This window comes from Coloeus monedula, assembly GCF_965178545.1.
Source record: "Coloeus monedula genome assembly, chromosome: 1".
Classification (NCBI taxonomy): Eukaryota; Metazoa; Chordata; class Aves; order Passeriformes; family Corvidae; genus Coloeus; species Coloeus monedula.
The window spans coordinates 97,251,902-97,275,283 of NC_138781.1; the positions used below are offsets into that span (position 1 = coordinate 97,251,902).

At 35.9% G+C, this 23,382-nt stretch overlaps 1 protein-coding gene across 3 annotated transcripts in view; it reads right to left on the reverse strand.

Annotated features, from left to right (window-relative positions):
- INVS (inversin) overlaps window positions 1–23,382 on the reverse strand; it is an 85,425-nt gene that overhangs the window by 49,375 nt on the left and 12,668 nt on the right. The window contains exon 1 of one of the 3 annotated variants that reach the window (XM_082298089.1): window positions 18,863–18,985. The exons of the other annotated variants lie outside the window; for them this stretch is intronic. The gene's annotated coding sequence lies outside the window, so the exon portion shown is untranslated. Of the gene's footprint in view, window positions 1–18,862; window positions 18,986–23,382 lie in introns of those variants that run through there. 3 annotated transcript variants of the gene reach the window in all.

Sequence of the window (23,382 nt, forward strand, 5' to 3'; positions counted from 1 at the left end):
CACGTAAAAACTGAAATAAGATCATTACATGCTGGTTTCAGCAAGGTAAACAGTTATCAGATGAGGAATAAAACTAAACATGAAGAAAGAATATTATTTTCAAAATGAAAGAAAAATAACCAGGAAGGATTCAGAAAGATAAAATGTACTCATCTGAATATGCAGCAAATATATGCAGAAGTGATTGTTTCTTACATTTTTAAATTGGGAACTTTTTGAGTTTTGGTCTACCACATATATAATAAATGGATGGGACAGCTAGCTTTACAACACATTGAAAATACTTCACACTAGGGCTTTCACTAGGTTTTCACTATGTTTTCAAAAGAAATAACGTAGAAATGCTTCTACAATATAAATATGATAAAATGATATAATAAATGAGGGTGGATCCCCAAGAAACCAACCTGCTTTTATTTCTCAAATCACTGAAGAAGCCAGTGAAAAATTAAAGACATAAACATGCAATGATGAGGAAGCTGTACTGATTTAGTAGTATAGCCAGCCTTGACTAGCTACTACCCCCTGCTTGAAGGTTATTTTCCATATAGGAGAGATGCTACATACAATCTTTTGATGCTTCCACTTCAAAAAGTCTATTGGGTTTATCAAATCACCTTCAGCAGTTAAGTTGCAGTTGAGGACCAGGAACTTCTGGAGCAATAGCAAATTGAAGCAAAACGTCTGCACCTACGTTTTGTCATAATGGTTTAAACACCCCTGTTCTTTTCACACTCTTAACCTTTCCTAAAGTGAAAGGAGTGTGTTGTCTCCTCATTTTGCTCACTGTCTTCCAATGTTTCCCCAAGATACCAGTTCTTGCCAATTTCCCATATAGATCATTACCTATAACTGTAATGAAAATAGAAATCTCAGAAGAGAAGATAAATTGTACTAATTCTCCCCCACTCAGGGAAAAGCTGGAGCTTTTGATGAAGCTTTATTAGACAATGTACACAGGAAAGGTGACACTCAAATCAATAGAAGTCACGTCTTTGGATTCTCCTGCTTATGAAACTACCTGCAAATTAACATACTTTAGTGTGCTACAATTCTTTTATAAATTCTGCATGTTAGCTTAGTCCCCTTAGGCTATCTTTTGAAAAACAATGAAAAAAGGTAACCAAGTAGACAAGGGCAAGCAGTGCTAATGAACGGGGGCACTTCAGTATCTCACAAGACTCAGAATTGTAAATCGCTTTTGTCAGCAGAATGGTCGGATGGAAACAGGCCAGAGGATTCCAGAGGCTCCCACAGTATCCAGGGCCAGGGCATAAAAATATTCAAATTTTATTTTTCAAAGCAGCCATAAACATTGAAAGGGCATATTTTACATATATTACTGTTCTGGTTTTTGTCTAATAGCAATGGAAGACTTGAGCTTATGGATGCAGAACGGATTTCACCAGGTACAGTCAAAATAAATGAATGTGATTTTTTTTTCCCCTGCAACACTACTTTATTTTAAAATACAAAACAGAGAAAGTAAATCATGAATGAGCTCAGACAAAACTACCTCTTCCTGCTTCTACCATTTATTGTTACTGGTCCTTGCTTGTCAGTGATACCCTACTAGAAAAGTCTGCCGAAAAACCTACCACAAACCTGCCTGAAAACACAAACTTCTCTTGCCAGAGACAGCATGGCTACTACAGCATTCACAGTGAGAAGTGATCAAATATCTTTTTCTTCTGCTGGGTGTCAGAGAAAGTATAATCTCAGGATTCTGTCCCTTTAATACAGAGACACCTATCAAGGCATACTCCGAAGGATAGGGCCGGAACAGCATGATGTCTGCAGAGCTCCTAAACCACAGAAAACACACGCAGAATTAAATAATGAAAAATCTGGGAGGGAGCTAGGCATGAGAATACTCCTCATTATTACCATTATATTGTACAGGCAAATATAAGAAAAATTTACAAAACTCATTAAAAAGAAAAATAAAAACTAGCAAAAAAATCTCTGTGTATCATAATGTGGTTGGCAATTAGACTGGAGGAAGACAATATCAAATAACTTGAGAGAATATTAGTCTTGGAAGAAATATAGCTGCTTTTCTCCATCACAGAGGATAATACATTTGGGTTGTTTTCAATATTTCCTGCAAACAGTGCATGCATACCCATGAAAGAAAAAAAATTGGTTTTGTCTTGTTGATGGATACTTATTGGAAGATTTACAAGTATATTCTGCTTTTAGAATGAATTCCACTGTAAAGAAGAGTGAAGGTTAAAATAATGCATAAAACTAAGGAAACATGCCTTTTTATTATTAGAATTTCTCTCTATAGACTGTATTTTTTATATGCTATTACGCATTTTTCCATCAGTTACTACTACATTATTCTCTTGTATGCTTAGCCACCAACAAATCCCTCTCCTTAGCAAATGAATTTGTAATACATCCCTTCATTCTGAAACACAAAAGATTCTGTTTCTTCCAAATGATTTAAGATTTTTTTAAACACTACCACAGAAAACACCTGTACTTACATTACTTATCTGAATTATCTTATTCATGCTTTTACTTCTGACTGCTGTTCTTTTCTTTAGTAATACCATGAATTTTCCTGTCTTCCTTTCACTTGTTAGAAAATAATATTGTGCTTTTTAACGACGATAGAAAATTTCCCCACCTTCAATTGATTACTGCTTAAGTTTGTAAATATGCAATGGATCAACATGCCTTGAAGGCAGATGTAATTTAGGGCTTATTAGGTGGAGGGAGGGAATGTTTAGTTTGAAAAGCCAATTCCTCCATTTTTACAGAATTTTTGTGCATAAAAAGGTCTTCAAGCTGTCTAGGTTTTACTCATAAATAATGCACTTGACTGGCCTAAACACTCCTGAGAGTTTGAAGAGAGTTTGAGAGAGCATGAAGCTCTCTGAGTCAGTCCACGGTCTCTTACCATTAATAGTGACTCAAAATTTACTCAAAAACAGAAAACATTATGAGCAAACAGGATTAAATATACATACACAAAACTCTGTTCCTGGTAGCCAAAATTTACCATTTCGATGACAATTCTTAAAATTCCTTTAGATTATATTAAAATTATTTGAAATCAAAAGACTCAACTTTGCAAACTACAGCAGTTTCAGAGAACAGCTGACTTCAGCATAATCAGAAGAAATATTTCTGCTACTTCAAAAATTCAGCCACATATACTAACTGCAACGTGTAGAACACATTTTTTGGTAGACAGTTCAATAAGCAACCATGGCTCTGCCATCAAGTAATGACTTCAAAGAAATTTCTGGACCCTAAGCTAAACTACTAAGCAGTCAGAGAAACATTCCTTTCATGAATGTTTCAATAGAGAAGAAAGTGATGAAAGAAATATCTTAGTCAGAAACAATGAATTTGCCAGAATTTAGATTATCTCTGAAGTTGAAAACATTATCCCCAAAATTACAGTCCACTCATTAAAAAAAAGCTGTTTAGTATATTGAATATGATTCTACTACCAGGGAAAGGTTTCAGTAGAAAATTGCTGGTAAACTTCTCTACCTGATTTTCTGGGCCTATAAGAATGTATTTATTTGTTCATTCATCTACAGCAGCTTTTTCAACCTATTTTCTCTCCCTGGCTTGTTGAGGAAGTGCAGTGAGAGAGCAGCTGGGTGGGCATCTGTCAAACAGCCACAGTCAGTCCATCCCATATGGTCACCTAAGTGAAAGGCTAAAGAAAAATGAGCTCTGTTCAGTGGTGTTATGATTTCAATCATAGGTTGATACTCAAACTAATAGTTGTATTACCAAGGCACTAAAAACATCATTCCACTCTGTACAGCCCACCGAGTCCTGCTCTGAGTCACCCAGTGCCACGTGCCTCTGTTTCAAAGACTTCCTCAGAAGTTAAGTACTTTTCACAGCAAACTTTTAAGTATTTCATAAGCATACAAACTTGCTTTAAAGTGTTCACCTGGGTTCTAGAAACATTCTGCTGACGTGCAACAGACCTCTGCGAAAATTTATTTCCATTCTCATCCCACTATTTCTTGGTGAGTTAACTTGGTCATTATATAACTGTGTGCTTCTACACTCTGACTAACCACTTCTCCTACCCTGTAGTGTGGATACATCTCTGACGCTACCCTTTTCATATTCTGATTTTAAAAACATACTGCAGAGATAAATATAACACTTTTTATAAAGGGAGAAACTGAGCTGTACAAGGTAAGGCTAAGAGTCAGAGGAATACATGCCTCTCTCCAAGCACATCAAAAGCACACCCATAGTTAGGCTACCACCACCTCATAATCAGTGGGTAGAAGGGGCCAATGCATGTAGAAAAATTGCTTATTTCCCTATTAATTGCTGAGACCACATTTTCAAAACCCATAACAATTCTAATCCATGTGAAGCACTTAACATGACTCGGAAGACTGATTTGTAATAATTTCTAATATACTGCACATGAGCTGACTACTGTTACAGCACAGCTATGCTTGATTTTTGGAATACCTACAATGGGGCTGTGAAGATTTAGTGCACTGTAAGGGTTGCTGGAGGAACTGGGGGAAAGGCAGCCCAACATCACTAGATAGCCTCCTGGTAAAAACAGCAGGGGTCATTAAAAAGAATGCCAAGCTGTTAAACCATGAAGATGCTACTTTGGCTCCACTCCAAAATTACATACCTGCTTTCCCAGGACTGGGAACAGACACACCAAAAGAATGCACAGCCTTACAAAGGAGGTGGTTTTTAAAGGCTTTTCACTGCTGACAGTCATAAGCACTGAAGATGCAGTCAGGGCATATACTTGCAGCAGAACAGAAAGCCTTAGAAATATTTACAGATAAACCAAAAATTAGAACTGAAGGCTAAAACTGACCCTCTGGATTAGTAAATCCATCCTCCAGCACCATAGGGAGTAAGAACATCTAATCCTTTTCAAAAAAATTCTAGCGATTTCTTTTAACTGGAATTACAGTGTTTGGGATCTTTTTCCTCCTAGTTCTCTCAGTTTCAGGCTGGAGCTTTTAAGTTTTGTTTGTTGTTTGTTATTTTTTTTTTTAAGCCAACGCACACACACAAGGACACATTTCATTCTACTCCCCATGAAAATACAGGGTGGCTTTTAAAATCTAAACAAGCATTGGTCTTTTTATCTCCGTAACAAAGGATAAACCCTACATTGCCCTCAAAAAATCATCAGCTCTCTGCACTCATTCTGATTGGAACTCTTCTGTTTTGAACCCAAGTAAGCAGAGATTACAGGGCTACCAGAAGGGGTCCCACAAAGTACCCTACTGAATCCCAATGATACTTGTCTACTGCTAGTGCATATATCTTGTCAGATATACTTAAAACTGTATTTCTCCCATAAATTAGGTACATTCTCCAATCAATTAACACATGACATCCTTCTCAGCATTTTTGAAATAATAAATTCATAATACATAGAATAAATCGTTATGTCCCTCCCACTTCTCCCCTCCCCCACCAAGACTTGCATTTTGGACTATAATATTTCTAACCATTTCAATGACATTCAATATTCTTATTCTTCTGCTATCCCAGACACTGCCATCCTCTTTTTGTCTGACAATAATGCCTAACACTGTGCCACTCTCAAGTATCCTTTAAAAAATACTACTCTTGATTCTAACTTCGCTCATGAAAAATATTAGATTCAAGTGCAACTGTTAAGGAATTCTAATACATGCCTGCTGATCTTATAGCTCATATTTCAACTGTATCTGTTTTCAGTTCATTATCAAATAATAATTTACCATTCTCTTACATTTTGTGTCCTAATTTCCCATTAAACCTGCAATTTTCCATCTAGCACTACAGTTAATATTTTTGTACAAGCCTAAAAAGGCAACCTATTGAATTTATTTCTACAAAATGAGCTAACTAAATATCCAGTTACTCTTAAAGAACCTACTGCTGACAGAAGGTGCTCATTTTACCCAATTTTCTATTTCTGCTTACATATTTGTCGCCATATAATTTCAAATTCTTATAATGCTTCTGAGATCAAATAGGCTACCTCTCTCAGCTACTACCTTTTAAAAACATTACTTACCACTATTTTAGAATGTTACTGAACACTCCAAATTCTGTAATGTTACAATTCCCAAAGAATGATTCACTGATTAATATTATTTTGCACCTTATCCCTTGCTGTTTCTGTTCTCTAGAGATGAGATTTACCAAAATCAGGCATTAACCACTGACCAAAGCCCCTAACAGAGAGCCCTGCAGTTAACTAAGCCTGGTCAGCAAGTGTACAGCAGAGTGCAGGCAAGTGGTAAAAAGAGGCCCCCACAAAATCAGAAGCACAAAGGTCAGCCTATTGAAAGGGGTGTGTTTGAAGACAGCAGTGCAGCAAGTCCACCAACCATGACAGAAAGGATTTCAGAGGTCTGATAATTATACCTATAATCCTACCATAGATTAATAATTTATTAGCTTATTAAATTTTTATTGTTGAAATATATTCATTATTAATTAAGCAGCACTTATGTAAGACATTTTTGCAAAATTTTCTTAGTAATCTTTTGTGAAAAGATGGACTATTTAGCAATCAATAAATCTTCTTCAGAGGAATATAACATATATAATTCAGTTACTCTTACTCTTTCACAAAAAGAACACCACAAAATTATTACAGTTAAATTAACTGCAAAGATAAAACATCTCCTGTTTGAATACTACACCAATCATAATATGGGCAGTGATTATACAACTATTAGATAATTATTATTGTCTTTAAATATTATTAATGTTTTAGTTTTTCTTTTAAACTCCTAAACAGTATTTAAGAAAGTATAGCTGGATATATAATGACATCTTGAGAACAGAAAAACTAATTATATCATGAGTTATTGCATACATATTCCCTCATGTACACTGTTCATTTGCTTTAGACCCAGATTAAGAAGTGGGAATGTATACTGAACTTTAGCATACCAGCCCACTGATCCCCTTTTCCAGAGAAGCACATTCTGTCCCAAATATACTAATAAATAAATAAATAAATAGATGTAAAAAAACCAAAACAGATTGCTATGATCTTTAACAGTCGGATTAGATTAGTTAAGCCTCTTAAACCCAGGACTCCTTAAAAATTGGAGTCAAGACTTAATTGTTGCTTATGCCTGAAACACAAAAATGTCTATACTTTTTAATAGTGACATATCAGTTTCTAAAGCCAGTAGAAATCTATACATTGTCAAACACTAAATCATATTGTACACTCAGACACTCGTGGAGGTAAAATATGTTCAGTGTGAAAGTATTTTAGATTTTACCTTAAAAACCCAAGCAGAACATATCAGCCACTTGGCACTGCATTAACTCACTTTGCCAACAGATTAGCACAGATGCTACAGCCAAAGTTGAGAACAGCTCTTTGCTGCCAGATGCTTTCAAGAAGCAGTGAAAGTCAAAAAACTTGAACTCCTTAATTGCTAGCTAAGCCTTTAAAAGGCAAATACATCCATGAGGTTTCTCTTTAAAACAAAAATGGCAACTGAATTTAACCTGCTTATCTTTATAGAGTAGAAACCTCTCTTTGATCTACTCGATCTTACAGAAGATAATCTTACATACAGGAACATGCTCACTCTCTTTCCAGTGAGGAGGTCCTGAAGAGAGGATGCTTCACCCTACAAATAAACTTTGTACAAAATAAACAAATTTTCAAACCCCAAATATTTTAATGACTTTGGAAAGGAAAGGGGCTGTGCACATGGTTTCTTCAGAGGATGTCTCATCTTTTAGTATCTCTTTGAGAAGAGGCACATCCTAAGAATGTCAGAAACCACTTAGAATGATGTAGACTTCTGTCACCAACACCTACCAGTTTCAGTAGCTTTTCAGGATGCAAACTAAGCACTTAGAAAAACAGAATCTGTTCTATCATACTTTTAATTTGATATCTATAGGAACAGAATACTGGTCCAAAAGCAACTGAAATCCATACATCAAAAGGAGCATTTTGATATGCTTATATTATCAGCTAATTGCCAGAAATCTCACAAGAATTCTTCCGAAGAAAAAGCAAGAGAGGCTAGCAAGTAGATATATGAATTTAATTGCAAATAAGAATTATTTGGATTTATAAATTAGCACTTGTGTTTTGAAATCTTATCTATGCATGAAATACTGAAACTTCTTGATTTCTAATACACTGAAACTGAATTCATATTGCCTGGTTACAACAGCTATAAGCCCTGTAAAAGCTACCTTTTACTGTATATGACTTCACCGTTCTTACACTCCTTGAATATCAGTAAATTCGTTTAAACAGCTCCTGATAAAAACAAATGAAGTCAACATAGCTACTTAGAACTCCAATTTCTAGTCAAAATTAGTAAAGCCACCATCAAAATATCAGGCTGTCTCTCTGGTTATCATTAACTAAGGGTTAACTCCTTGATTAACAATGAAACTGAAAAATAAAAGTAAGAGAAAACCTTTAGGATTATTGTTTTAGACATAACCCTTAGCAGTCATCCATTGGACTACAGCTTTGAAAAAACAAATCTGTAAGCTCTTTATTACCTCTGCGTGGACAAGGATGATGCCATGCCTTCTAACAAACCACTGGTGGATTTAAATATACGACGCTTTGCCAACCCTTTCAAGTCAACCATGACAAAAACATCACTGATTTTTGACATTGGGTTTAATCTTGCGAAGTACCTTTTTAGCAACTTCGTTAGCAGCATCCTAGACTCAAAAGTAAAACAGTCAAGTGGAGAAAATCTCCCAGACAGCTAAACAGAAACCTTATTTACCAGTTTCCAAGCTGAACGTGTTCATCTGTCTGGCAAAGCGTCTTAGGCAATACATCAGCGAAGAACATCAGCACAACTTGAGGCCAGTTCTGACTATCAGACATTTTGACTGAAAGCAAGGCAGTGTCTCAACTAAGAGCAATTCTCCCTAAAGCCTCTTGCAAGATTGGCTTTACTCTCTTGGTTTCCATAGGAATAGACAGAGCTATCAACTGGCACGCAGTTAAAGAATATAATAGAGAAGACAACGGACCAGTGCTGTAAAAGCCAAGGTAAAACTGTTTCCCAGTGTAGGCTGAAAGAAAATAGGTGTTTGTGTCTTACAGCCTTTGACCTCATTTATCCATAGCCTGTACATGTTGTTCCTATGTAGTGTTCTCAGCTCTTCAGCAATAAATGTTATGGTCTACCTATAGAAATTAGTGGCTTTCATATAAAAAACACTTCAAGGATGAAAATGCAATTAGCATTCTCATTTCCAGTTGATCTCTTCCACTGTTACTGAACTTGTTTTCCTGTAGTGTTCTTTTGAAGTCACTCAGGCAGAAGTACCCACAACACAATCTCTGGGGATTTACGGCAAAGCCTGAGATACATCATCCATATTTACAGGATCACTGCCCACCTCTCCATAAAGAATCAAAGACTAAGCTTTCAAAAAATATTGTATTTCAAAAAATAGTGATTTGAAAGATTTGTCAGAAAGTACGGACTCCCTCCTCCTCAAAAATACAAGTACCAGAAAACATTTACTACACTCATTTTCTTCATCTTGATGGCTTTGAGTTGAATTGTCTTGAACTAAGAGCAGTGTTACAAAACTAAGAAAATATATCCTTGAAATAGATGTATGCCTTTTTAAAATCTAATAAAAATGTTATAAATCACAGTATTACCCACAACAGAATTCTACCTGAAGTCTAAATAACAGCTATCAATCCAGTCCAAGTCTTTCAATCCTACCTTTGTGCAGTACTATTTCATTCTGGAAGCAAACTAAAAGTAATTGCCATTACTACTAAGCATCACTCTGACCAGTGCTGTGTCACTACTGTCTTGTACTTCTTAATTGCACCCCTCTAAGTGCATGTCATGTCCTTCCAGACTGCTGGAAGCAACAATGCTTGCAAAGCGAAAACGTGGCATATATGCTCATTTTTGAGCACAGCTTCACGGAATTTTTTGTTATCATTTTAGCTGTTGTTTTATCCGAAAATAAATGCATGCTTTTTATGTGATTTAAATATATTTCAAACATATTAAGTCGTATAACAAACCACTATGTGAAATAACTGCAAATCTACCTATTAAATTCTATTTGACAAGAAAAGGTCTCCAGCCACAGTGAAGTCTCCAGAACTATTACAGAAAAAGACAGACAATCTATATTGAAAACAACCAGCAATAAAGGTATGTTTACTCTTAATTTAAATAATTATTCAGACACTTCAGGCTACTTTTACATATGGCATAATTTAATAGTTTCTGTAGACATTACAGTGATGTTTGATATTTAAAATGAAGCCATAATCTACTTATAGTACTGGTAAATAAATCAAAGCCTTCATAATCTACTCAAACTGTATCCTAGCAGTAATAAAAGTACTAGATTTATTTCTCTTTGTTCAGACTAGAGGCAGATAAAATAACAACTCAAGGCTGGTGTTGCAAAGCCTTCCCAAATCCACACCATATTAACAATGTTGAAAAAAACCATCCTTCGTGTTTATCTCTCTCTATGTTTAAATGTTCCCATCATAAGGCTGAACATATACAGATGATATTCATAACATGAATCAGTTAATATTTCAGCAAAAATTATTCCTCATTAGTAAAAACTGGTAGCATTCTTCCTTAATCCTTCGTTAATAAAAAAAAGTGTGACAAAAGAGGTTTCCAAACTGCTCTACAAAGAGACAAGAAAATTTATAATCTTAATAGGCTTGCTTATGTAGTTCATACATACCCATTTTGACTTAAGTGTGATTCACTTAATTCTCTTTAATCAACAATTTAACCAACTGTTTACAGACAAAGAGAGAGACAAATGAAAGATTAGTGCTCCTGGAGTTTGTGGCTGGCCATAGGATCTGAATTTATTTTTCAAATACCTCCTATAGCAGTTACCTTGCTGAAGTAGCATGCTGAAGACATCCTATCTAGTATCCTATTGATTCAAATGACAAGCCTGAGCATCAGATTAAGGATGTGTCAGACACCTGATAGAAGATTCCTGGAGATTTCAGAAGAAAGGTGTCCTGTTTCAAAATGATCTATTGCTGGTACTATGTGTATTGAAGCGTATGTGAATACATTTAACACAAAACTAATTCACCTAAAATTAGAATAACATTTATAATCAGCAAAAACAAATACCTTCACTTTTTACTGCGGAACAGCTGGAAAAAGACACCTTATCCAAACAGAAATCACCCTAAGTACAAAAAATGGGACTAAAGCAAACTGATGGGCTAATACTAGGGATAGTCCTGTTTTAATTTGTCAGTGCCAAATCTGGACACAAGTAAGTTGTTTCTCAGTCCCAACAACGTTTCTTCTTGTAACCATTAAAGATCAGTCGTGGGGTCAGCTGCAGAGGGGCAATTAATGCAAGAATGATGTTTTAGAAAGGACACTCAAGCAGGGAGATGTCTTTGTCTGCAAAGGTACTTTTTAAGGTACAGACTTGGCAGCAGACATCGGCGTCCTGGGAGAAGAGATGGACAAGTCTCTTGTACACCGAGGGATGCCACAATGCTAAACACTCTCAAGGAACAACAGTAAGTGAAACAAAATGACTTCTATTCAGATCTGAAGTGTAACACTCCAAGTACTGTAAGCACCGTGTTTAAAAAGAATACCATTTTTAAGATGCAACCATTATCTTCAAGATAAAATGATGGAAAAATTTTCACCTATCCTTTGAACAAAGCAAAAGGAGAGAGAGGGGGCAGCTGTTTGATAACAGTATGTAGGAGACAACCAGCAGCTGAAAACTAGGATGATTAAGTCAGCTTAAAACAGCCAAACATCAAGCAATATGGAATAATGTTCTTAGAGAAAAAGCACTGCTCATGCCTGCAATTATTTGTCTTTGCTGGGCATATTTACATCCTGTTCAGTTTTAGTTAGTCTTCGCAACAAAATCTCTGAGTTGAAGTTATGCACCAATATTTTTTAGACTTAAGTACTCATTTAAGATGTTAAGACAGTATCACTTTACCTACTCACTCTTGGTAATGAGATTCTTCAAAAATTAATACAAATTATTTTATTTGTAGATAGCTTGAAAAATTATTGTTATGGAAGAGGACTTAGCAAAGATCAGAAAAAGTAGCAATGGGTAAGTTATCAGTCCAGAAGCTCTTCCAAATTTTACTCACAAAAGTATGCACTGAACTCAATAGATGAAAATAAAGTAACTCTACCAGCTGGCTGTACAGATATTTAAGATATCATTCCATATGCTATGCAGAATTAGTTCCTTTTCACTGAGAAACACAACACAAGCAGAGCTTCTCAATGTTCTGCCACCATGGTTTGCACTTGATCCATATTTGCAAAATCTTTTAGAAAATCACTGCAGTTGGAGACATTTCTTTTCTTATTATTTTAATGAAATTTCATATTCAAACTTCGAGTGCTTGAGAGAAAGACTGCTCAACAGAGGCACGAGGATGACAATACAATATACATTCTGGGTATGACAATATACTCCTTGGATTATTTCAAGCACAGAAAGCATGGCAGCAAAAGCTACAAAGCCAAGAGGAGGAGGAGAGAATAGTTACCAGTGCAAGAAATGGAACAGCGATGCAAAGAAGTAAAATTACATCAAGATTGAAAATGGGAGAGAGTGGTTTGTACAATGAAAATAAATCAATTAGGTTAATGAAAATAGTTGTGACATTGCTGGAGCAAAAGAGAAAGAAAACATCACCAATAGTGATGTTTGAGTTGGAGAAAAAACAGGAAAAACTGGGGAAACCACAGATCACTGCCACAGCAAGGAAGTTGTCTGGGAAAAAATACCAGGTAAAGATTTTGGTACCAAGTGTTAGGTAAAATTCTAGAAATTAGGATACTGAATTATGACACTCTTTTTATCACAATGAATAAAACAAAAGATGGAACTTTGCAAAAAAAAAAATTGTTTTCAGGAGAATGGGTAAACTTTCAATAAGCTAAAAATATAATTTAAAAAAATTTAATAACAAATAGGCCTGGGCTTATTTTATTAACCAGAAAAAAGCCAATTTTATCATAGTGTGTCTATAGTGCAGACTAGGACACAGTGTAGAAATGCTGGGTCAACTTCATGATATTATGGATACTGAAGTCAACCAGGCCACAGCAGCACAATACTTCTCCTGTAGCTCAGCAATCTTCAGCACACTTTAAGCTGAGAGAGCAGACTATGATGTCACTTCTTCATCTGTCCTTCCTGTAGCTCACACCAGAAGGTTAAATGTGCTTCAATCAGATTACACAGACTCAAAAATAAATATCAAGGTAATAAAGTCAGGGTTGGGGAAGCAATGAAACAAAGCAGAGAAAGATGAGTCAGGAGAACTGGATTATCAGAAAATAAATGACACAGGTACTGTACCTGTCAGATAACTAATTGCAAATCAAAAAATTATTCAACACACATGAATCCAGATTCTCACACAAAGATGGGTCTTTGAGAGCATGGCAGTTAATCTCAGAGGGATAAAACCCCATGATTTCTGACACATAATGCCACTGAAACATGATAACAGACAATCCATTCAAGATTTCTGCCTCTGGAATACTTACACTATTGTACTAATCTACAAAGATAAACCTGAGATTAAGGATGGGTTTGCCAGTATTTACAGCAGACCCCCAGTCAAAATGATGTTGCAAGTCCAGATGACCATCAATAAGTGCTACAGAAGAGAGGGGAGCAGCAGGGGAATCAATCCAAACTGAAACACTGATAGTAAAACCACTACTTCAGAATACATGACCAAACACAGGAAAAATAAAATCTGAGTTTTGAAATACCTACAAGTCCATTAAAAAAAAAAAAAAAAAAAAGAAAAGAAAAATATAAAATTGCCTTTTGATAAATTAGCTGATGCAAAATAAAGAGCTTTTTGCTTTTTTCCACTGTCTAAAAACCTTGCTATTTCAAGATCCATTATACCGATAACTATGGCCAAGTACTCTGGATCTCAAGGCAAATGTGCTACTTAGAGAAGGGGAATACTGGCATGGTTACAGTTAAGACTTGCTTTGAAGAGAGTGGCAAATAAGACAACAAATAAAGAAACCACTATTTTAGTAATTTTATAAGCAAATCCTTCATTAAAATGTAGTCCTATTATTTATTCTTATAAGGTAAATATTAGCACATCTGAGGCATTAAATTACTTGTTCTACTAGCATAAAGGATTTTTCATTGGATTTATCTTATTTGGAACAACACAAATCTTCCTCCAAGGAGCAGGCAGAAAACAAAGGATCAAAAGCAGCAGTAAGAAAATGCAGACAAATTTCAACTGATGATTTTAAAGTCCAGTGTAGGACTGGATAATAATACTTACTCTACCTACAGCAACTTTGAAACAACTGCTTATATCTGAAAAAATATACTGGTATTATCAGACTGACACATCTTTACAACAAAATATTAAAATTAAATATTTGATTTCTTTGCAGCTTCTATTAAGTGATTCCCTCAAGTCATAATCTTTTGCATTTATATTCCCTGAGTAGTTAACTGGCTTTTTCTCAAGACATAAAACCAGCCTGATCTGGTATAACACTGCCAAATCTGTTTCACACAAATTCTGCCTGTCTCACAGAGAGAGCGAGAGAGTGCACACCACGCATCCTCATTAACTAGGAAGATATGTAATTAAACAAGAAAGGGTTAAAGCATATGTTAGCCTGTTCTACTCTTCTATCTATTACTTTTTAAAAAGCTTTCATATGTCTTCTTCCTTGTTTCTGAAAGCTAACCATTCCTTCTTCCTTTCAGGAAGGCTGACATTTGACAGCTTAACATAGCTGACAGGGTTACCCAACAGCTCACCCTCCCTATTCTCAATCCAATTAGACCTCTAATCCTCCAGATGAAAGGCCCAACTACTCACGTTCCTCATGACAACGACAGCTATTGATTATTTGTCACTACAGCTAACACCTTCTCTGTCGAGGCCACTCTGACAGAAGCAAACCTACCAAATTAGACAGCACTTTATCTGCCCTGGAGGCCAAATGGCACAACAAGTAAAGGCTAATAAATGGTATAAAAATGAACAAATCATAACATTATGACAGGTTGATCGTTGCCAGCAGCTTCACAGCTCAAGCTTGATGCTCTGTTAGACCTGCTCCTTCTCTTTTCTCTTCCACTCCTGCAGCAACTTTGACTGAATTAAAGGCCAGAACAATTAAGGCATTTGACCAGCAAAGATAAGCTAGGATAGAAGTATCATCAAGGGACACGAATGTCAATAGCAGACTACCGTTTGTCAATAAAAACATTCCTGAGATGCAAATGCTCATGACTCTGCTCTCCACTAGGCTGTACTGACTCCCTTTGTACAGGGCTCTTCGAAAGCCCAGGCAGAAACTCCGGGAAAATTAACCCCAGAAAACCAAGCCTGCGCTGGGAAACATTGAGGCAAGGATCTGCATCACTGAAAAAGGAATCCCAGCACTGTGCTAGATGATAGAGACATGTTACAGTCGTTATTCTACTTAATATCTACATTCTTTTTTTCTTTGTAGCAGAGTGATAGAAACCGGGAGGACATCATTTGAATTTATCACTATAAATTTGCTTCGATTGTTTTTCAAGGAAAAAGAATCTGTTTCTAGGACAATATGCAGTATCTAGTGACACAGGACCTCACAAGTCACATCACTCTGAGGCAAACTGAAAACATTTATTATTCTCAGGGCAGTGCTATCCTAATCCAGTGAGATCAGAGGCACAGTCCCTAAACTGAGGCTGTTTATTACAACAAACAACAGAAGAGAACACAAACCACCCCCCCCCAAAAAAACCAACCAAACAAACAAACAAAAAAACAACCCACCACAACCACAGGAATATTGTTAAGATCAGGCAACCAAAAGAATAATGCAAGTAAAAATACACAAGTTATTTAAACAGTTAAAAAGCAATTAATACTGCCCTGCCAAAATTAATTAACTGATTCCTCAACTGTGCTAAAAGGAGTATATTTTCCAGCAAGGAATTCCTATGCTTCTCAAAGTACTTAATAAAAAAAAAAATTATTAAATCAAATTATATGAAAACTTAATTTAAACTTAAATTAAGCTGTTCTAGTTAAAGACATAAAACATGAATACCTGCAATTCTACTTCAGAAAAATCTATACTCTAACCAAAGAAAATCTTCTTGTGCAAAGTACAGGTCACACAGATAAAGGAAACGACATACAAGTGCAACATAATATTAATTTAAGAAATCTAAACACTGTGAAAAGATCTATTTAGTAAAAAAAAATCAAATTATGTAGTATTTTATTGTTTTAACTTCTTAGGCTTACAAAATATTCCTGGGGATGAATACATATTTATTAATTGTTTCAACTAGACACAGATGATTAAACACTTTAAAGACAGGCAGTACAGTATTATCACAAAATACAGCTATTTATATGAGCAGTTTGGCAAATGGATCCTTTGTGACTACTGGTGCCTGAAGAAAAATTGAACCTACAGGACATTTAGGTACGTTGGCTCTCACAAAACTCAAGCAAACCTATAAATAAAACTTGAAACAGTATATAACATTTCTATGAATAAATTTTAATTACTATTATTCTACTCTAAAATGTACTCCAAATATAATAAATCACTGCAAAGAGGAGACAAATATTGTCATTTTCAAATACCATAGAGTAATATTTAGTGGATACATTTTTATTTACATTTTACACATTTTTAATAGCCTCCTGTCCTTTCCAAAAGGAGACCAGTTCAGAATTCCTAATGCTGAGCCCCATGGAAGCACCTAAGGGAAGGAGACCTTCAGAGGTGCAACTGGCCTGGCCTGACCCTCCACACCAGGGAAGACTGAGCAAACTCTTTCTAAATTCTCACTCATGTAAAGGCATTTATGCCTACACTGGTGACAGTGAGTCCACTGTGTTCCCGGATGCTCTTCAGGTTTTCCAGGATCAAAAACTCCTTTATTGTTTATGTTACAAACCTCCTGCTTATCCTAGGTTATTGTTACTTTCATGGTCTGTTCTTATTTAGCAGATTCTCATTCTTTTTACTACATGCCTTGGTTAAAGAGAATGGAATACATATCATTCTCCCAGTTTGGTTTTACCGAGTTCATTAAAAATATTTTCATTTGGAATTTTCCTCCCTTTTTTATTTTAAGGCCTTTTATTTTAAAAAAGGCCCCACAACAGTGTTATGTGAGAGGACTATATGGTGCCAAATAGGGAAGAAAAATTACTGTTCTTAACACCTAATCTTATCAGCAAAACCTGTAAATTAATGCCTTTAAGATTTAGACTTACTAGCCCAATGAGTTGTCCACCTGTTATTATTCATGACTTTTCTGCTGCAAGCCTTATTTATAATATTTGGTTCATGATCACTATTCTTAATAAGTGAGAATCTTTTCCACTATTACAAGTCAGAATCAGAAATGATACACTACTGTATTTTTCAAGTTGTGTTCCAGATGTGCCTCCTTGAGAATCATACTGAACATCCCTTACACAGAGCCAAGAATTGATCAACACATCTCCCCGAAAACCTTGGATGTGTTTATTCTTTCTGCTACGTTTCGATTACATTTGCAACCTCACAAGTAAAACAAAATCCTTCAAAATGTGGATGCTACAACAATGGCTGTCAGTCATTAATTGCCCCAGGGAGCTGGAGACCAACACTTCATCTGCAGGTCAGAGGGAAGGCACTACACTCAGTCCATCCCTTTCCATGCAAATATACTCTACTATGTACTATTTGTGTAAATACTCCACAAGTGCTCGCAAGCCCTCTCTCTGAACATCCTCCACCCTCCCTCAGCTTTTACTTCTACTATTCTAAATGCTGAAAAATACTATTTTGCTCTTCCAAGTGGAAGTAGATAGAAGCATTCTGCCTACAGCAGGACACAGAGCAAATCTGTCAGATATTTATAGAATAATTCATTTTAGCATCTCAGCCAGTTTTATTTGTTTTCTTTCACCATCCAGTCCTAAACACAGACAGTAACAGATGCTATGTTTTTTGGTTAGCCATGCTATAACTCCTTCGGTGTGAAAAATGTCTGCTGGAAAGTAGCTATACCAAGGAGGCAGCCACAAATTGGAAGCAATACTTTAAAACATGTTTTGCCAGAGTAAGTTAGTTTAGTAGCCAACTGTTACTAAATAATTTAAAAATCAATTCTACAAGTGCCATTGACTATAGACATTCATACCATATTTATCAGTGAAGTCTGTATAGAGACCAAGTTTGATCTTACAGCTAGTCTGAAATTCTGATATTGAACTTCAAGTCAAAAGAATACTTTGGCATGTAAATTTCTGCATAACCTTGTCTTAAAATATGGTTTCATGCTAACAAAACCAGTGAGAAATCAGATTCAGATGTCTTAGTATCTACTGTGCAACTGAAACCTAACATGTAGAACAGTATTTCCACAGTTTTATCTTCTCCAGAGAAAAGAACTACCTGTATTTTAACCCACATTTTGACAGCAGAGATAGAAAATTGCTGGATACCATATGACTGTAGTGGCTTAACACTTAATGGGGAAACAATAATGTGCATGGTCTTGCCTTGTTACAAGACATGACAAAGTGTGCAAGCTGAAAATGCACTGCCTGAATATATGAGAATCAAGTATCAGTCTTGCAAAGTAGTACCCAAATTTCACTCTGAATCAAGACCAGCAGAGGCAAATGGAAGTATTAATGAAATCTAAAGAACAGTCAAAAGCAGAATCAGGAGAGACATACAAGATCCTGAAAGAGAGTCGCAGCTGCTATTTATCACAGACAGAAAAACATCAGTTTCAAAAGGGTTCCCATCCTTCCTGAACTCAAATAGGACGCTAAAACTCTTACCTATGGTTTTGAGAATATTTTTCATTATGTCAGTGTTCATTTAGGAAATTCCAACCTTGCAAAGTCTCTGTCGGTTTTATTCATTCTCAGCAGTAACAGCACAATTTTCTTGGGGAATGTACTGGGAATCAGATCTCTGTAACAATATGAATTTTTTCTTCTTAAATTTTTCCTGTAGTTAGTTTTAACCATTTCAATAGGGCTTGCAGCACAGATCAATGGTATTATCAAAAAAACCAATAGTAAAAAGCATTTGGGAACATGGGGACTTGTGTTAAATAGACAGAAAATTAATTGTTCTTTTGTAGAGTTCATTCTCTGTCAACTCACTAACCAGTAAGAAGTTCCACAGCTGTGAAAAGGGGTCAGGGGCAGGCCATGGATGGGACCAACCCCTTGGTAGCTAGGACAGCTTATCTGTAATATAACACATACAAATCACACACAAGGAACTCTGCCTTCCACCCTTGAGCAACTTCAGGCTGCATTCACTAGAGAGAACTCCTTGTTCAGTAAAGTGAAGAAAACATTTGTATCATTGTTATTGTCTGTGGCTTAATTAATCACAGAGGAAACGACAGTCCAACACAAAAAAAAATCACCTCTTCTGGCAGATCAGCAAACATTCCCCTTTCACATCCTGTGTCTTCAGATTTCTCACATTTAATCAAATTGTATGTTCATGTGAAAATATCACAGAATGAATGTAAAGCTCATTCACATTTCATCAACCTACATGCATAGAATTAATATTACTCATTATGAGCTCTCACTTAAGGGGGAACATCATAAAAAGTTATTGGTCTAAGGAAAAAAGGAACATGAACTGGCCATTGTCTCTGACATGATCATTTATTTTCATTATACAGATTGGGAAAGAAAGTTAGAAGCACGTGTGCTCTTTTATGTAGATCAAATAAAGCCTTACAAAAGATCTGAGAGACTACAGCTCCAGGAAATACATATTGGAAAAGGTAACGAAGGAAAAATGTATAAACTTGCTCCCAGGCAAGTTAATTCAAGAGTTTTTAATACAAACACCTTTTACTTGCTCAAGAAAGGGGGGAAAAAACATTCTGTTTTTGCAGCTCTTGGACTAACTTGACTGTACTCATTAGATAAGACTTGGGAATAAGCTTTCATAAAATAAGTGACCTAAAGACTACCTTCTGTTTCTAATTTTCTACCATGTCTAATGCTTGCCACAGGCTGTCTTTTCTTACTTCCTTTTCTTTACCTTTGTTGTTACTGCTGTGTATACAGGAACAATCATTTTTTCTACTTTAAGAAAACCAATGACCATTAAATTATATTCTCCTACTTTACACAGAATTCCTAACTGCATCCTGGATGTACTATTATTTACCAACAACCATGTCAGCATATAAATAATATAAGCTACACAATATTTAATGCTTCTAAAGTCACATTTTCCCACTGGAGTTTTATTAATCTTCCTGAAGCCAAAATTCACATCCTCCTGACAGTTAAGCATCCTGATAGATTATTTTAAGTGCATATTATTAGAAACCAGCAAAAAAATACTGATTTTTTTCTTCTATCCCTATGAACACAAAAGGCTGTGCTCAAAGTATTCAGAAAGATTCAGGTGGATTACTCCCCAAAGTAAACAGATTGCTTATAAGTGAGCATTCTCTGTGAGAAATTTTGAAAGAAACAGGCCTGCTTTTTGTTCCCCTTAAACTGGAATTCCTTAATGAAAGATAAATGGCAAAACATATACAGGTAATTTGGGTATGTAGAAACATTTCCGTTCACAAGTATCACATGTCAGTGTTTAAAAAAGTTGCAATTTAACACTAGAAGCAAATTGCTACCAGAATGCCTACAACTGAAAATGAATGTCTGTTGTTAAACTGTAGTCCCAGTACTCAAATCTCCACAGCATGTTTATTTCACAATAATCTAAGTTCTAGAAGCTTAAACAATCTGTACCCATATAGTACTACAATTCCTCAGTGTGAAATCACAGGCAAATTATGCTAATGATTCTACTTCTGTTGCAATCAGTCACAGTTTCAGTTCCCAGTAAATTACATCCGTGTTCAGGAAGTCACAACCACCCTCTGAAGCTCCCATGGCAATCTTCACAGGTGCACTCCAGCAATAACTTGTATCGTTTTCTGGTGGGTTTAGATTTTTGAGGTTTTTTTGTTTGATTGATTTTTAATTTAAATTTTATGAAGTTAATTACTTGACCTCCCCTTTCTTATTTTTTTAAGGGGTGCGCACCCTTTCAAAATTGCTTGTTAGACCTGTCCATTTGTGAATAGAGAGGAAGGAGTGGAACAGAAGAAAATCCAAAAGGAGAAACACCAAGTAACTTCATTCACATAGCCTTTGGCCTACAAAGACTGAATTATCTCCATCATAAAGCTAATGAAAAAATGACAGATACTATGAAAGCTCATGTCAAGAACAATCGGAAAACGAGTTGCTAAAAAATGTATGTCTTGGGTGAGATTAATTTGTCACAATTACAACATTGACAACATGAAAACCTGCATCAGTCAGATGCCTAAAAGAAAGAATGAGCTAGTCAGAGTGCCTTAGAGTACTCATATCACTTTAGGGTGAATGACTGCACCCTCGAGTGCATTACTTTTAGAAGTTATATACGTGGCTACCTTATATGTAGATGTCTGCAATGTAAATTTTTAGTTACATAAGATTATTCTCAGCCCATCATCTCACATGGCATTGTACTATATTATTCTCCATAGAGAGAAAAGTATACTTGTTAGTTGAACTTTCTATGTGCTTAAATGTATCTCTTTATTCACGCAAAAAATCTTTTTTAGACCAACAGACGTATAAAGCTTAAAAGCTGTAATATAAAGGATGCCTATCACTAAACAGAAGACTAACCATTAAGAACATAAATATTAGCATTAAGCAACCACTCATCAAAGGCTATTATATCAATGTATAACCACAGCTGTTTTTCAAAAAGCATTAGTGTTTCAAATAGTACAGCTGAAATTTCTGACCTTGCCTTCTTAGTTTCAGGAACTTTCTACGAAGAAAGGTGTGAGAATGCTTAGGCTTAGAAAGGTGACAATGGACCAATAAATAAGGAGATATCCTAAGACTTACTTCCTGCAAATAGTCCAGAATGTCATTAGTGAAGCTTGAGACAGAGAGATTATAAGAATCTTTCGTCGAGATGAGAACAGATGAGAACCCGACAGCTCTTCACGTAACTACTGCTTTGTAGACATGTTCAAGTGACAAAAACCATTTGAATGAAGCATGGCAAGACCAGGATAACCCAGCAACTCCAAGTTCTGAGACTTGAGTTTCCTCATTAACTGGTAAATATGACCTGGTTGTTAAAACAGCACTAGACAGAGGTACTGATATCATCAGATCAGCTTCACTTCTTTCCTGTGTTGAAACCCTTGGAACTGAAAGAACATGTATGAGCACTGGCCAGTCTGCCTAGCTATGCTATCAGAAATAATTCTGGTAGAGACTATGAACTGCATTTATATCAAGTGCAGAAATTTTGGTACTGTTTATTGATAACCAAATCAAAATAGAGCTTTATTGACAAACCAGGGTTCTGAAACATGTCTTCTAGGACATTTGTGAAACAAAGCAAAGGCACTTGGAGTGCACCAGAATACCGGGAGGAGATCAACTACACAACTGCAAGTAACAAAGTAACTGCTTCAAAAGGAGTTACAGTTGCCATTAGGAAAAGAGAGGGACCAAGGACTACTGTGAGACTATCCCATCAGAATGTTTTGTCTGACCATATGGGTAGTGCTGAAATCTTTACCTGTAATTTAAGAAGAACTCTGTACTATCAAGAAATAAGAATCTGTATTTTGAACACTGGATGTGATTGTTGGCATTTTGAAGGACTGAAAGAAATGCTTTTACAGAATAAACTCCTTACGTAACAGTAATAACAAACATGACGGAAGCAAAGGCTGTCCCCTATTCTGCAGACAATAGCTGGAAGCATAAAACTTGCAGAGAGGTGGAAGTTAAGAATAAAATATAATGTAGAGCTGATATGTACATATGTGTATGCATACACATACCCACCCAGTACAGCCAGGTTTGCAACTCGCACAGGTGCAGTCAGAAGCTAGTTATGTAAGTGTTAATGGAATGATGTGTTACAGCTGTTCATTTAAGTCCTATCCAACCAGAAATCCATCCTAGAGAAGAAAAGCAACTGAAGTCCTAATTCATTTTACTTAATACTGACGATTTATGACTGAATTCAGGTCAATGCCACATTTCTGAATGTTTGTTCTATTATAGGGATTGAAAAACCCGCAAGCAATTTTACTAGGACTGAAAGACATGAACTGGCAGTTCTCTTACAGTGAAATCTCCAGACAGAAAAATGGGAAGTGTCATCTCATCCTGCAGAGAACAAAACCAATTTTTTGAAATTATAACCAGGATTACTATTAGGAGGGACAGCATCTTGAATCCAAACACATGAATGAAGACACTCATTTCTCTTCAGTCCAAGATAG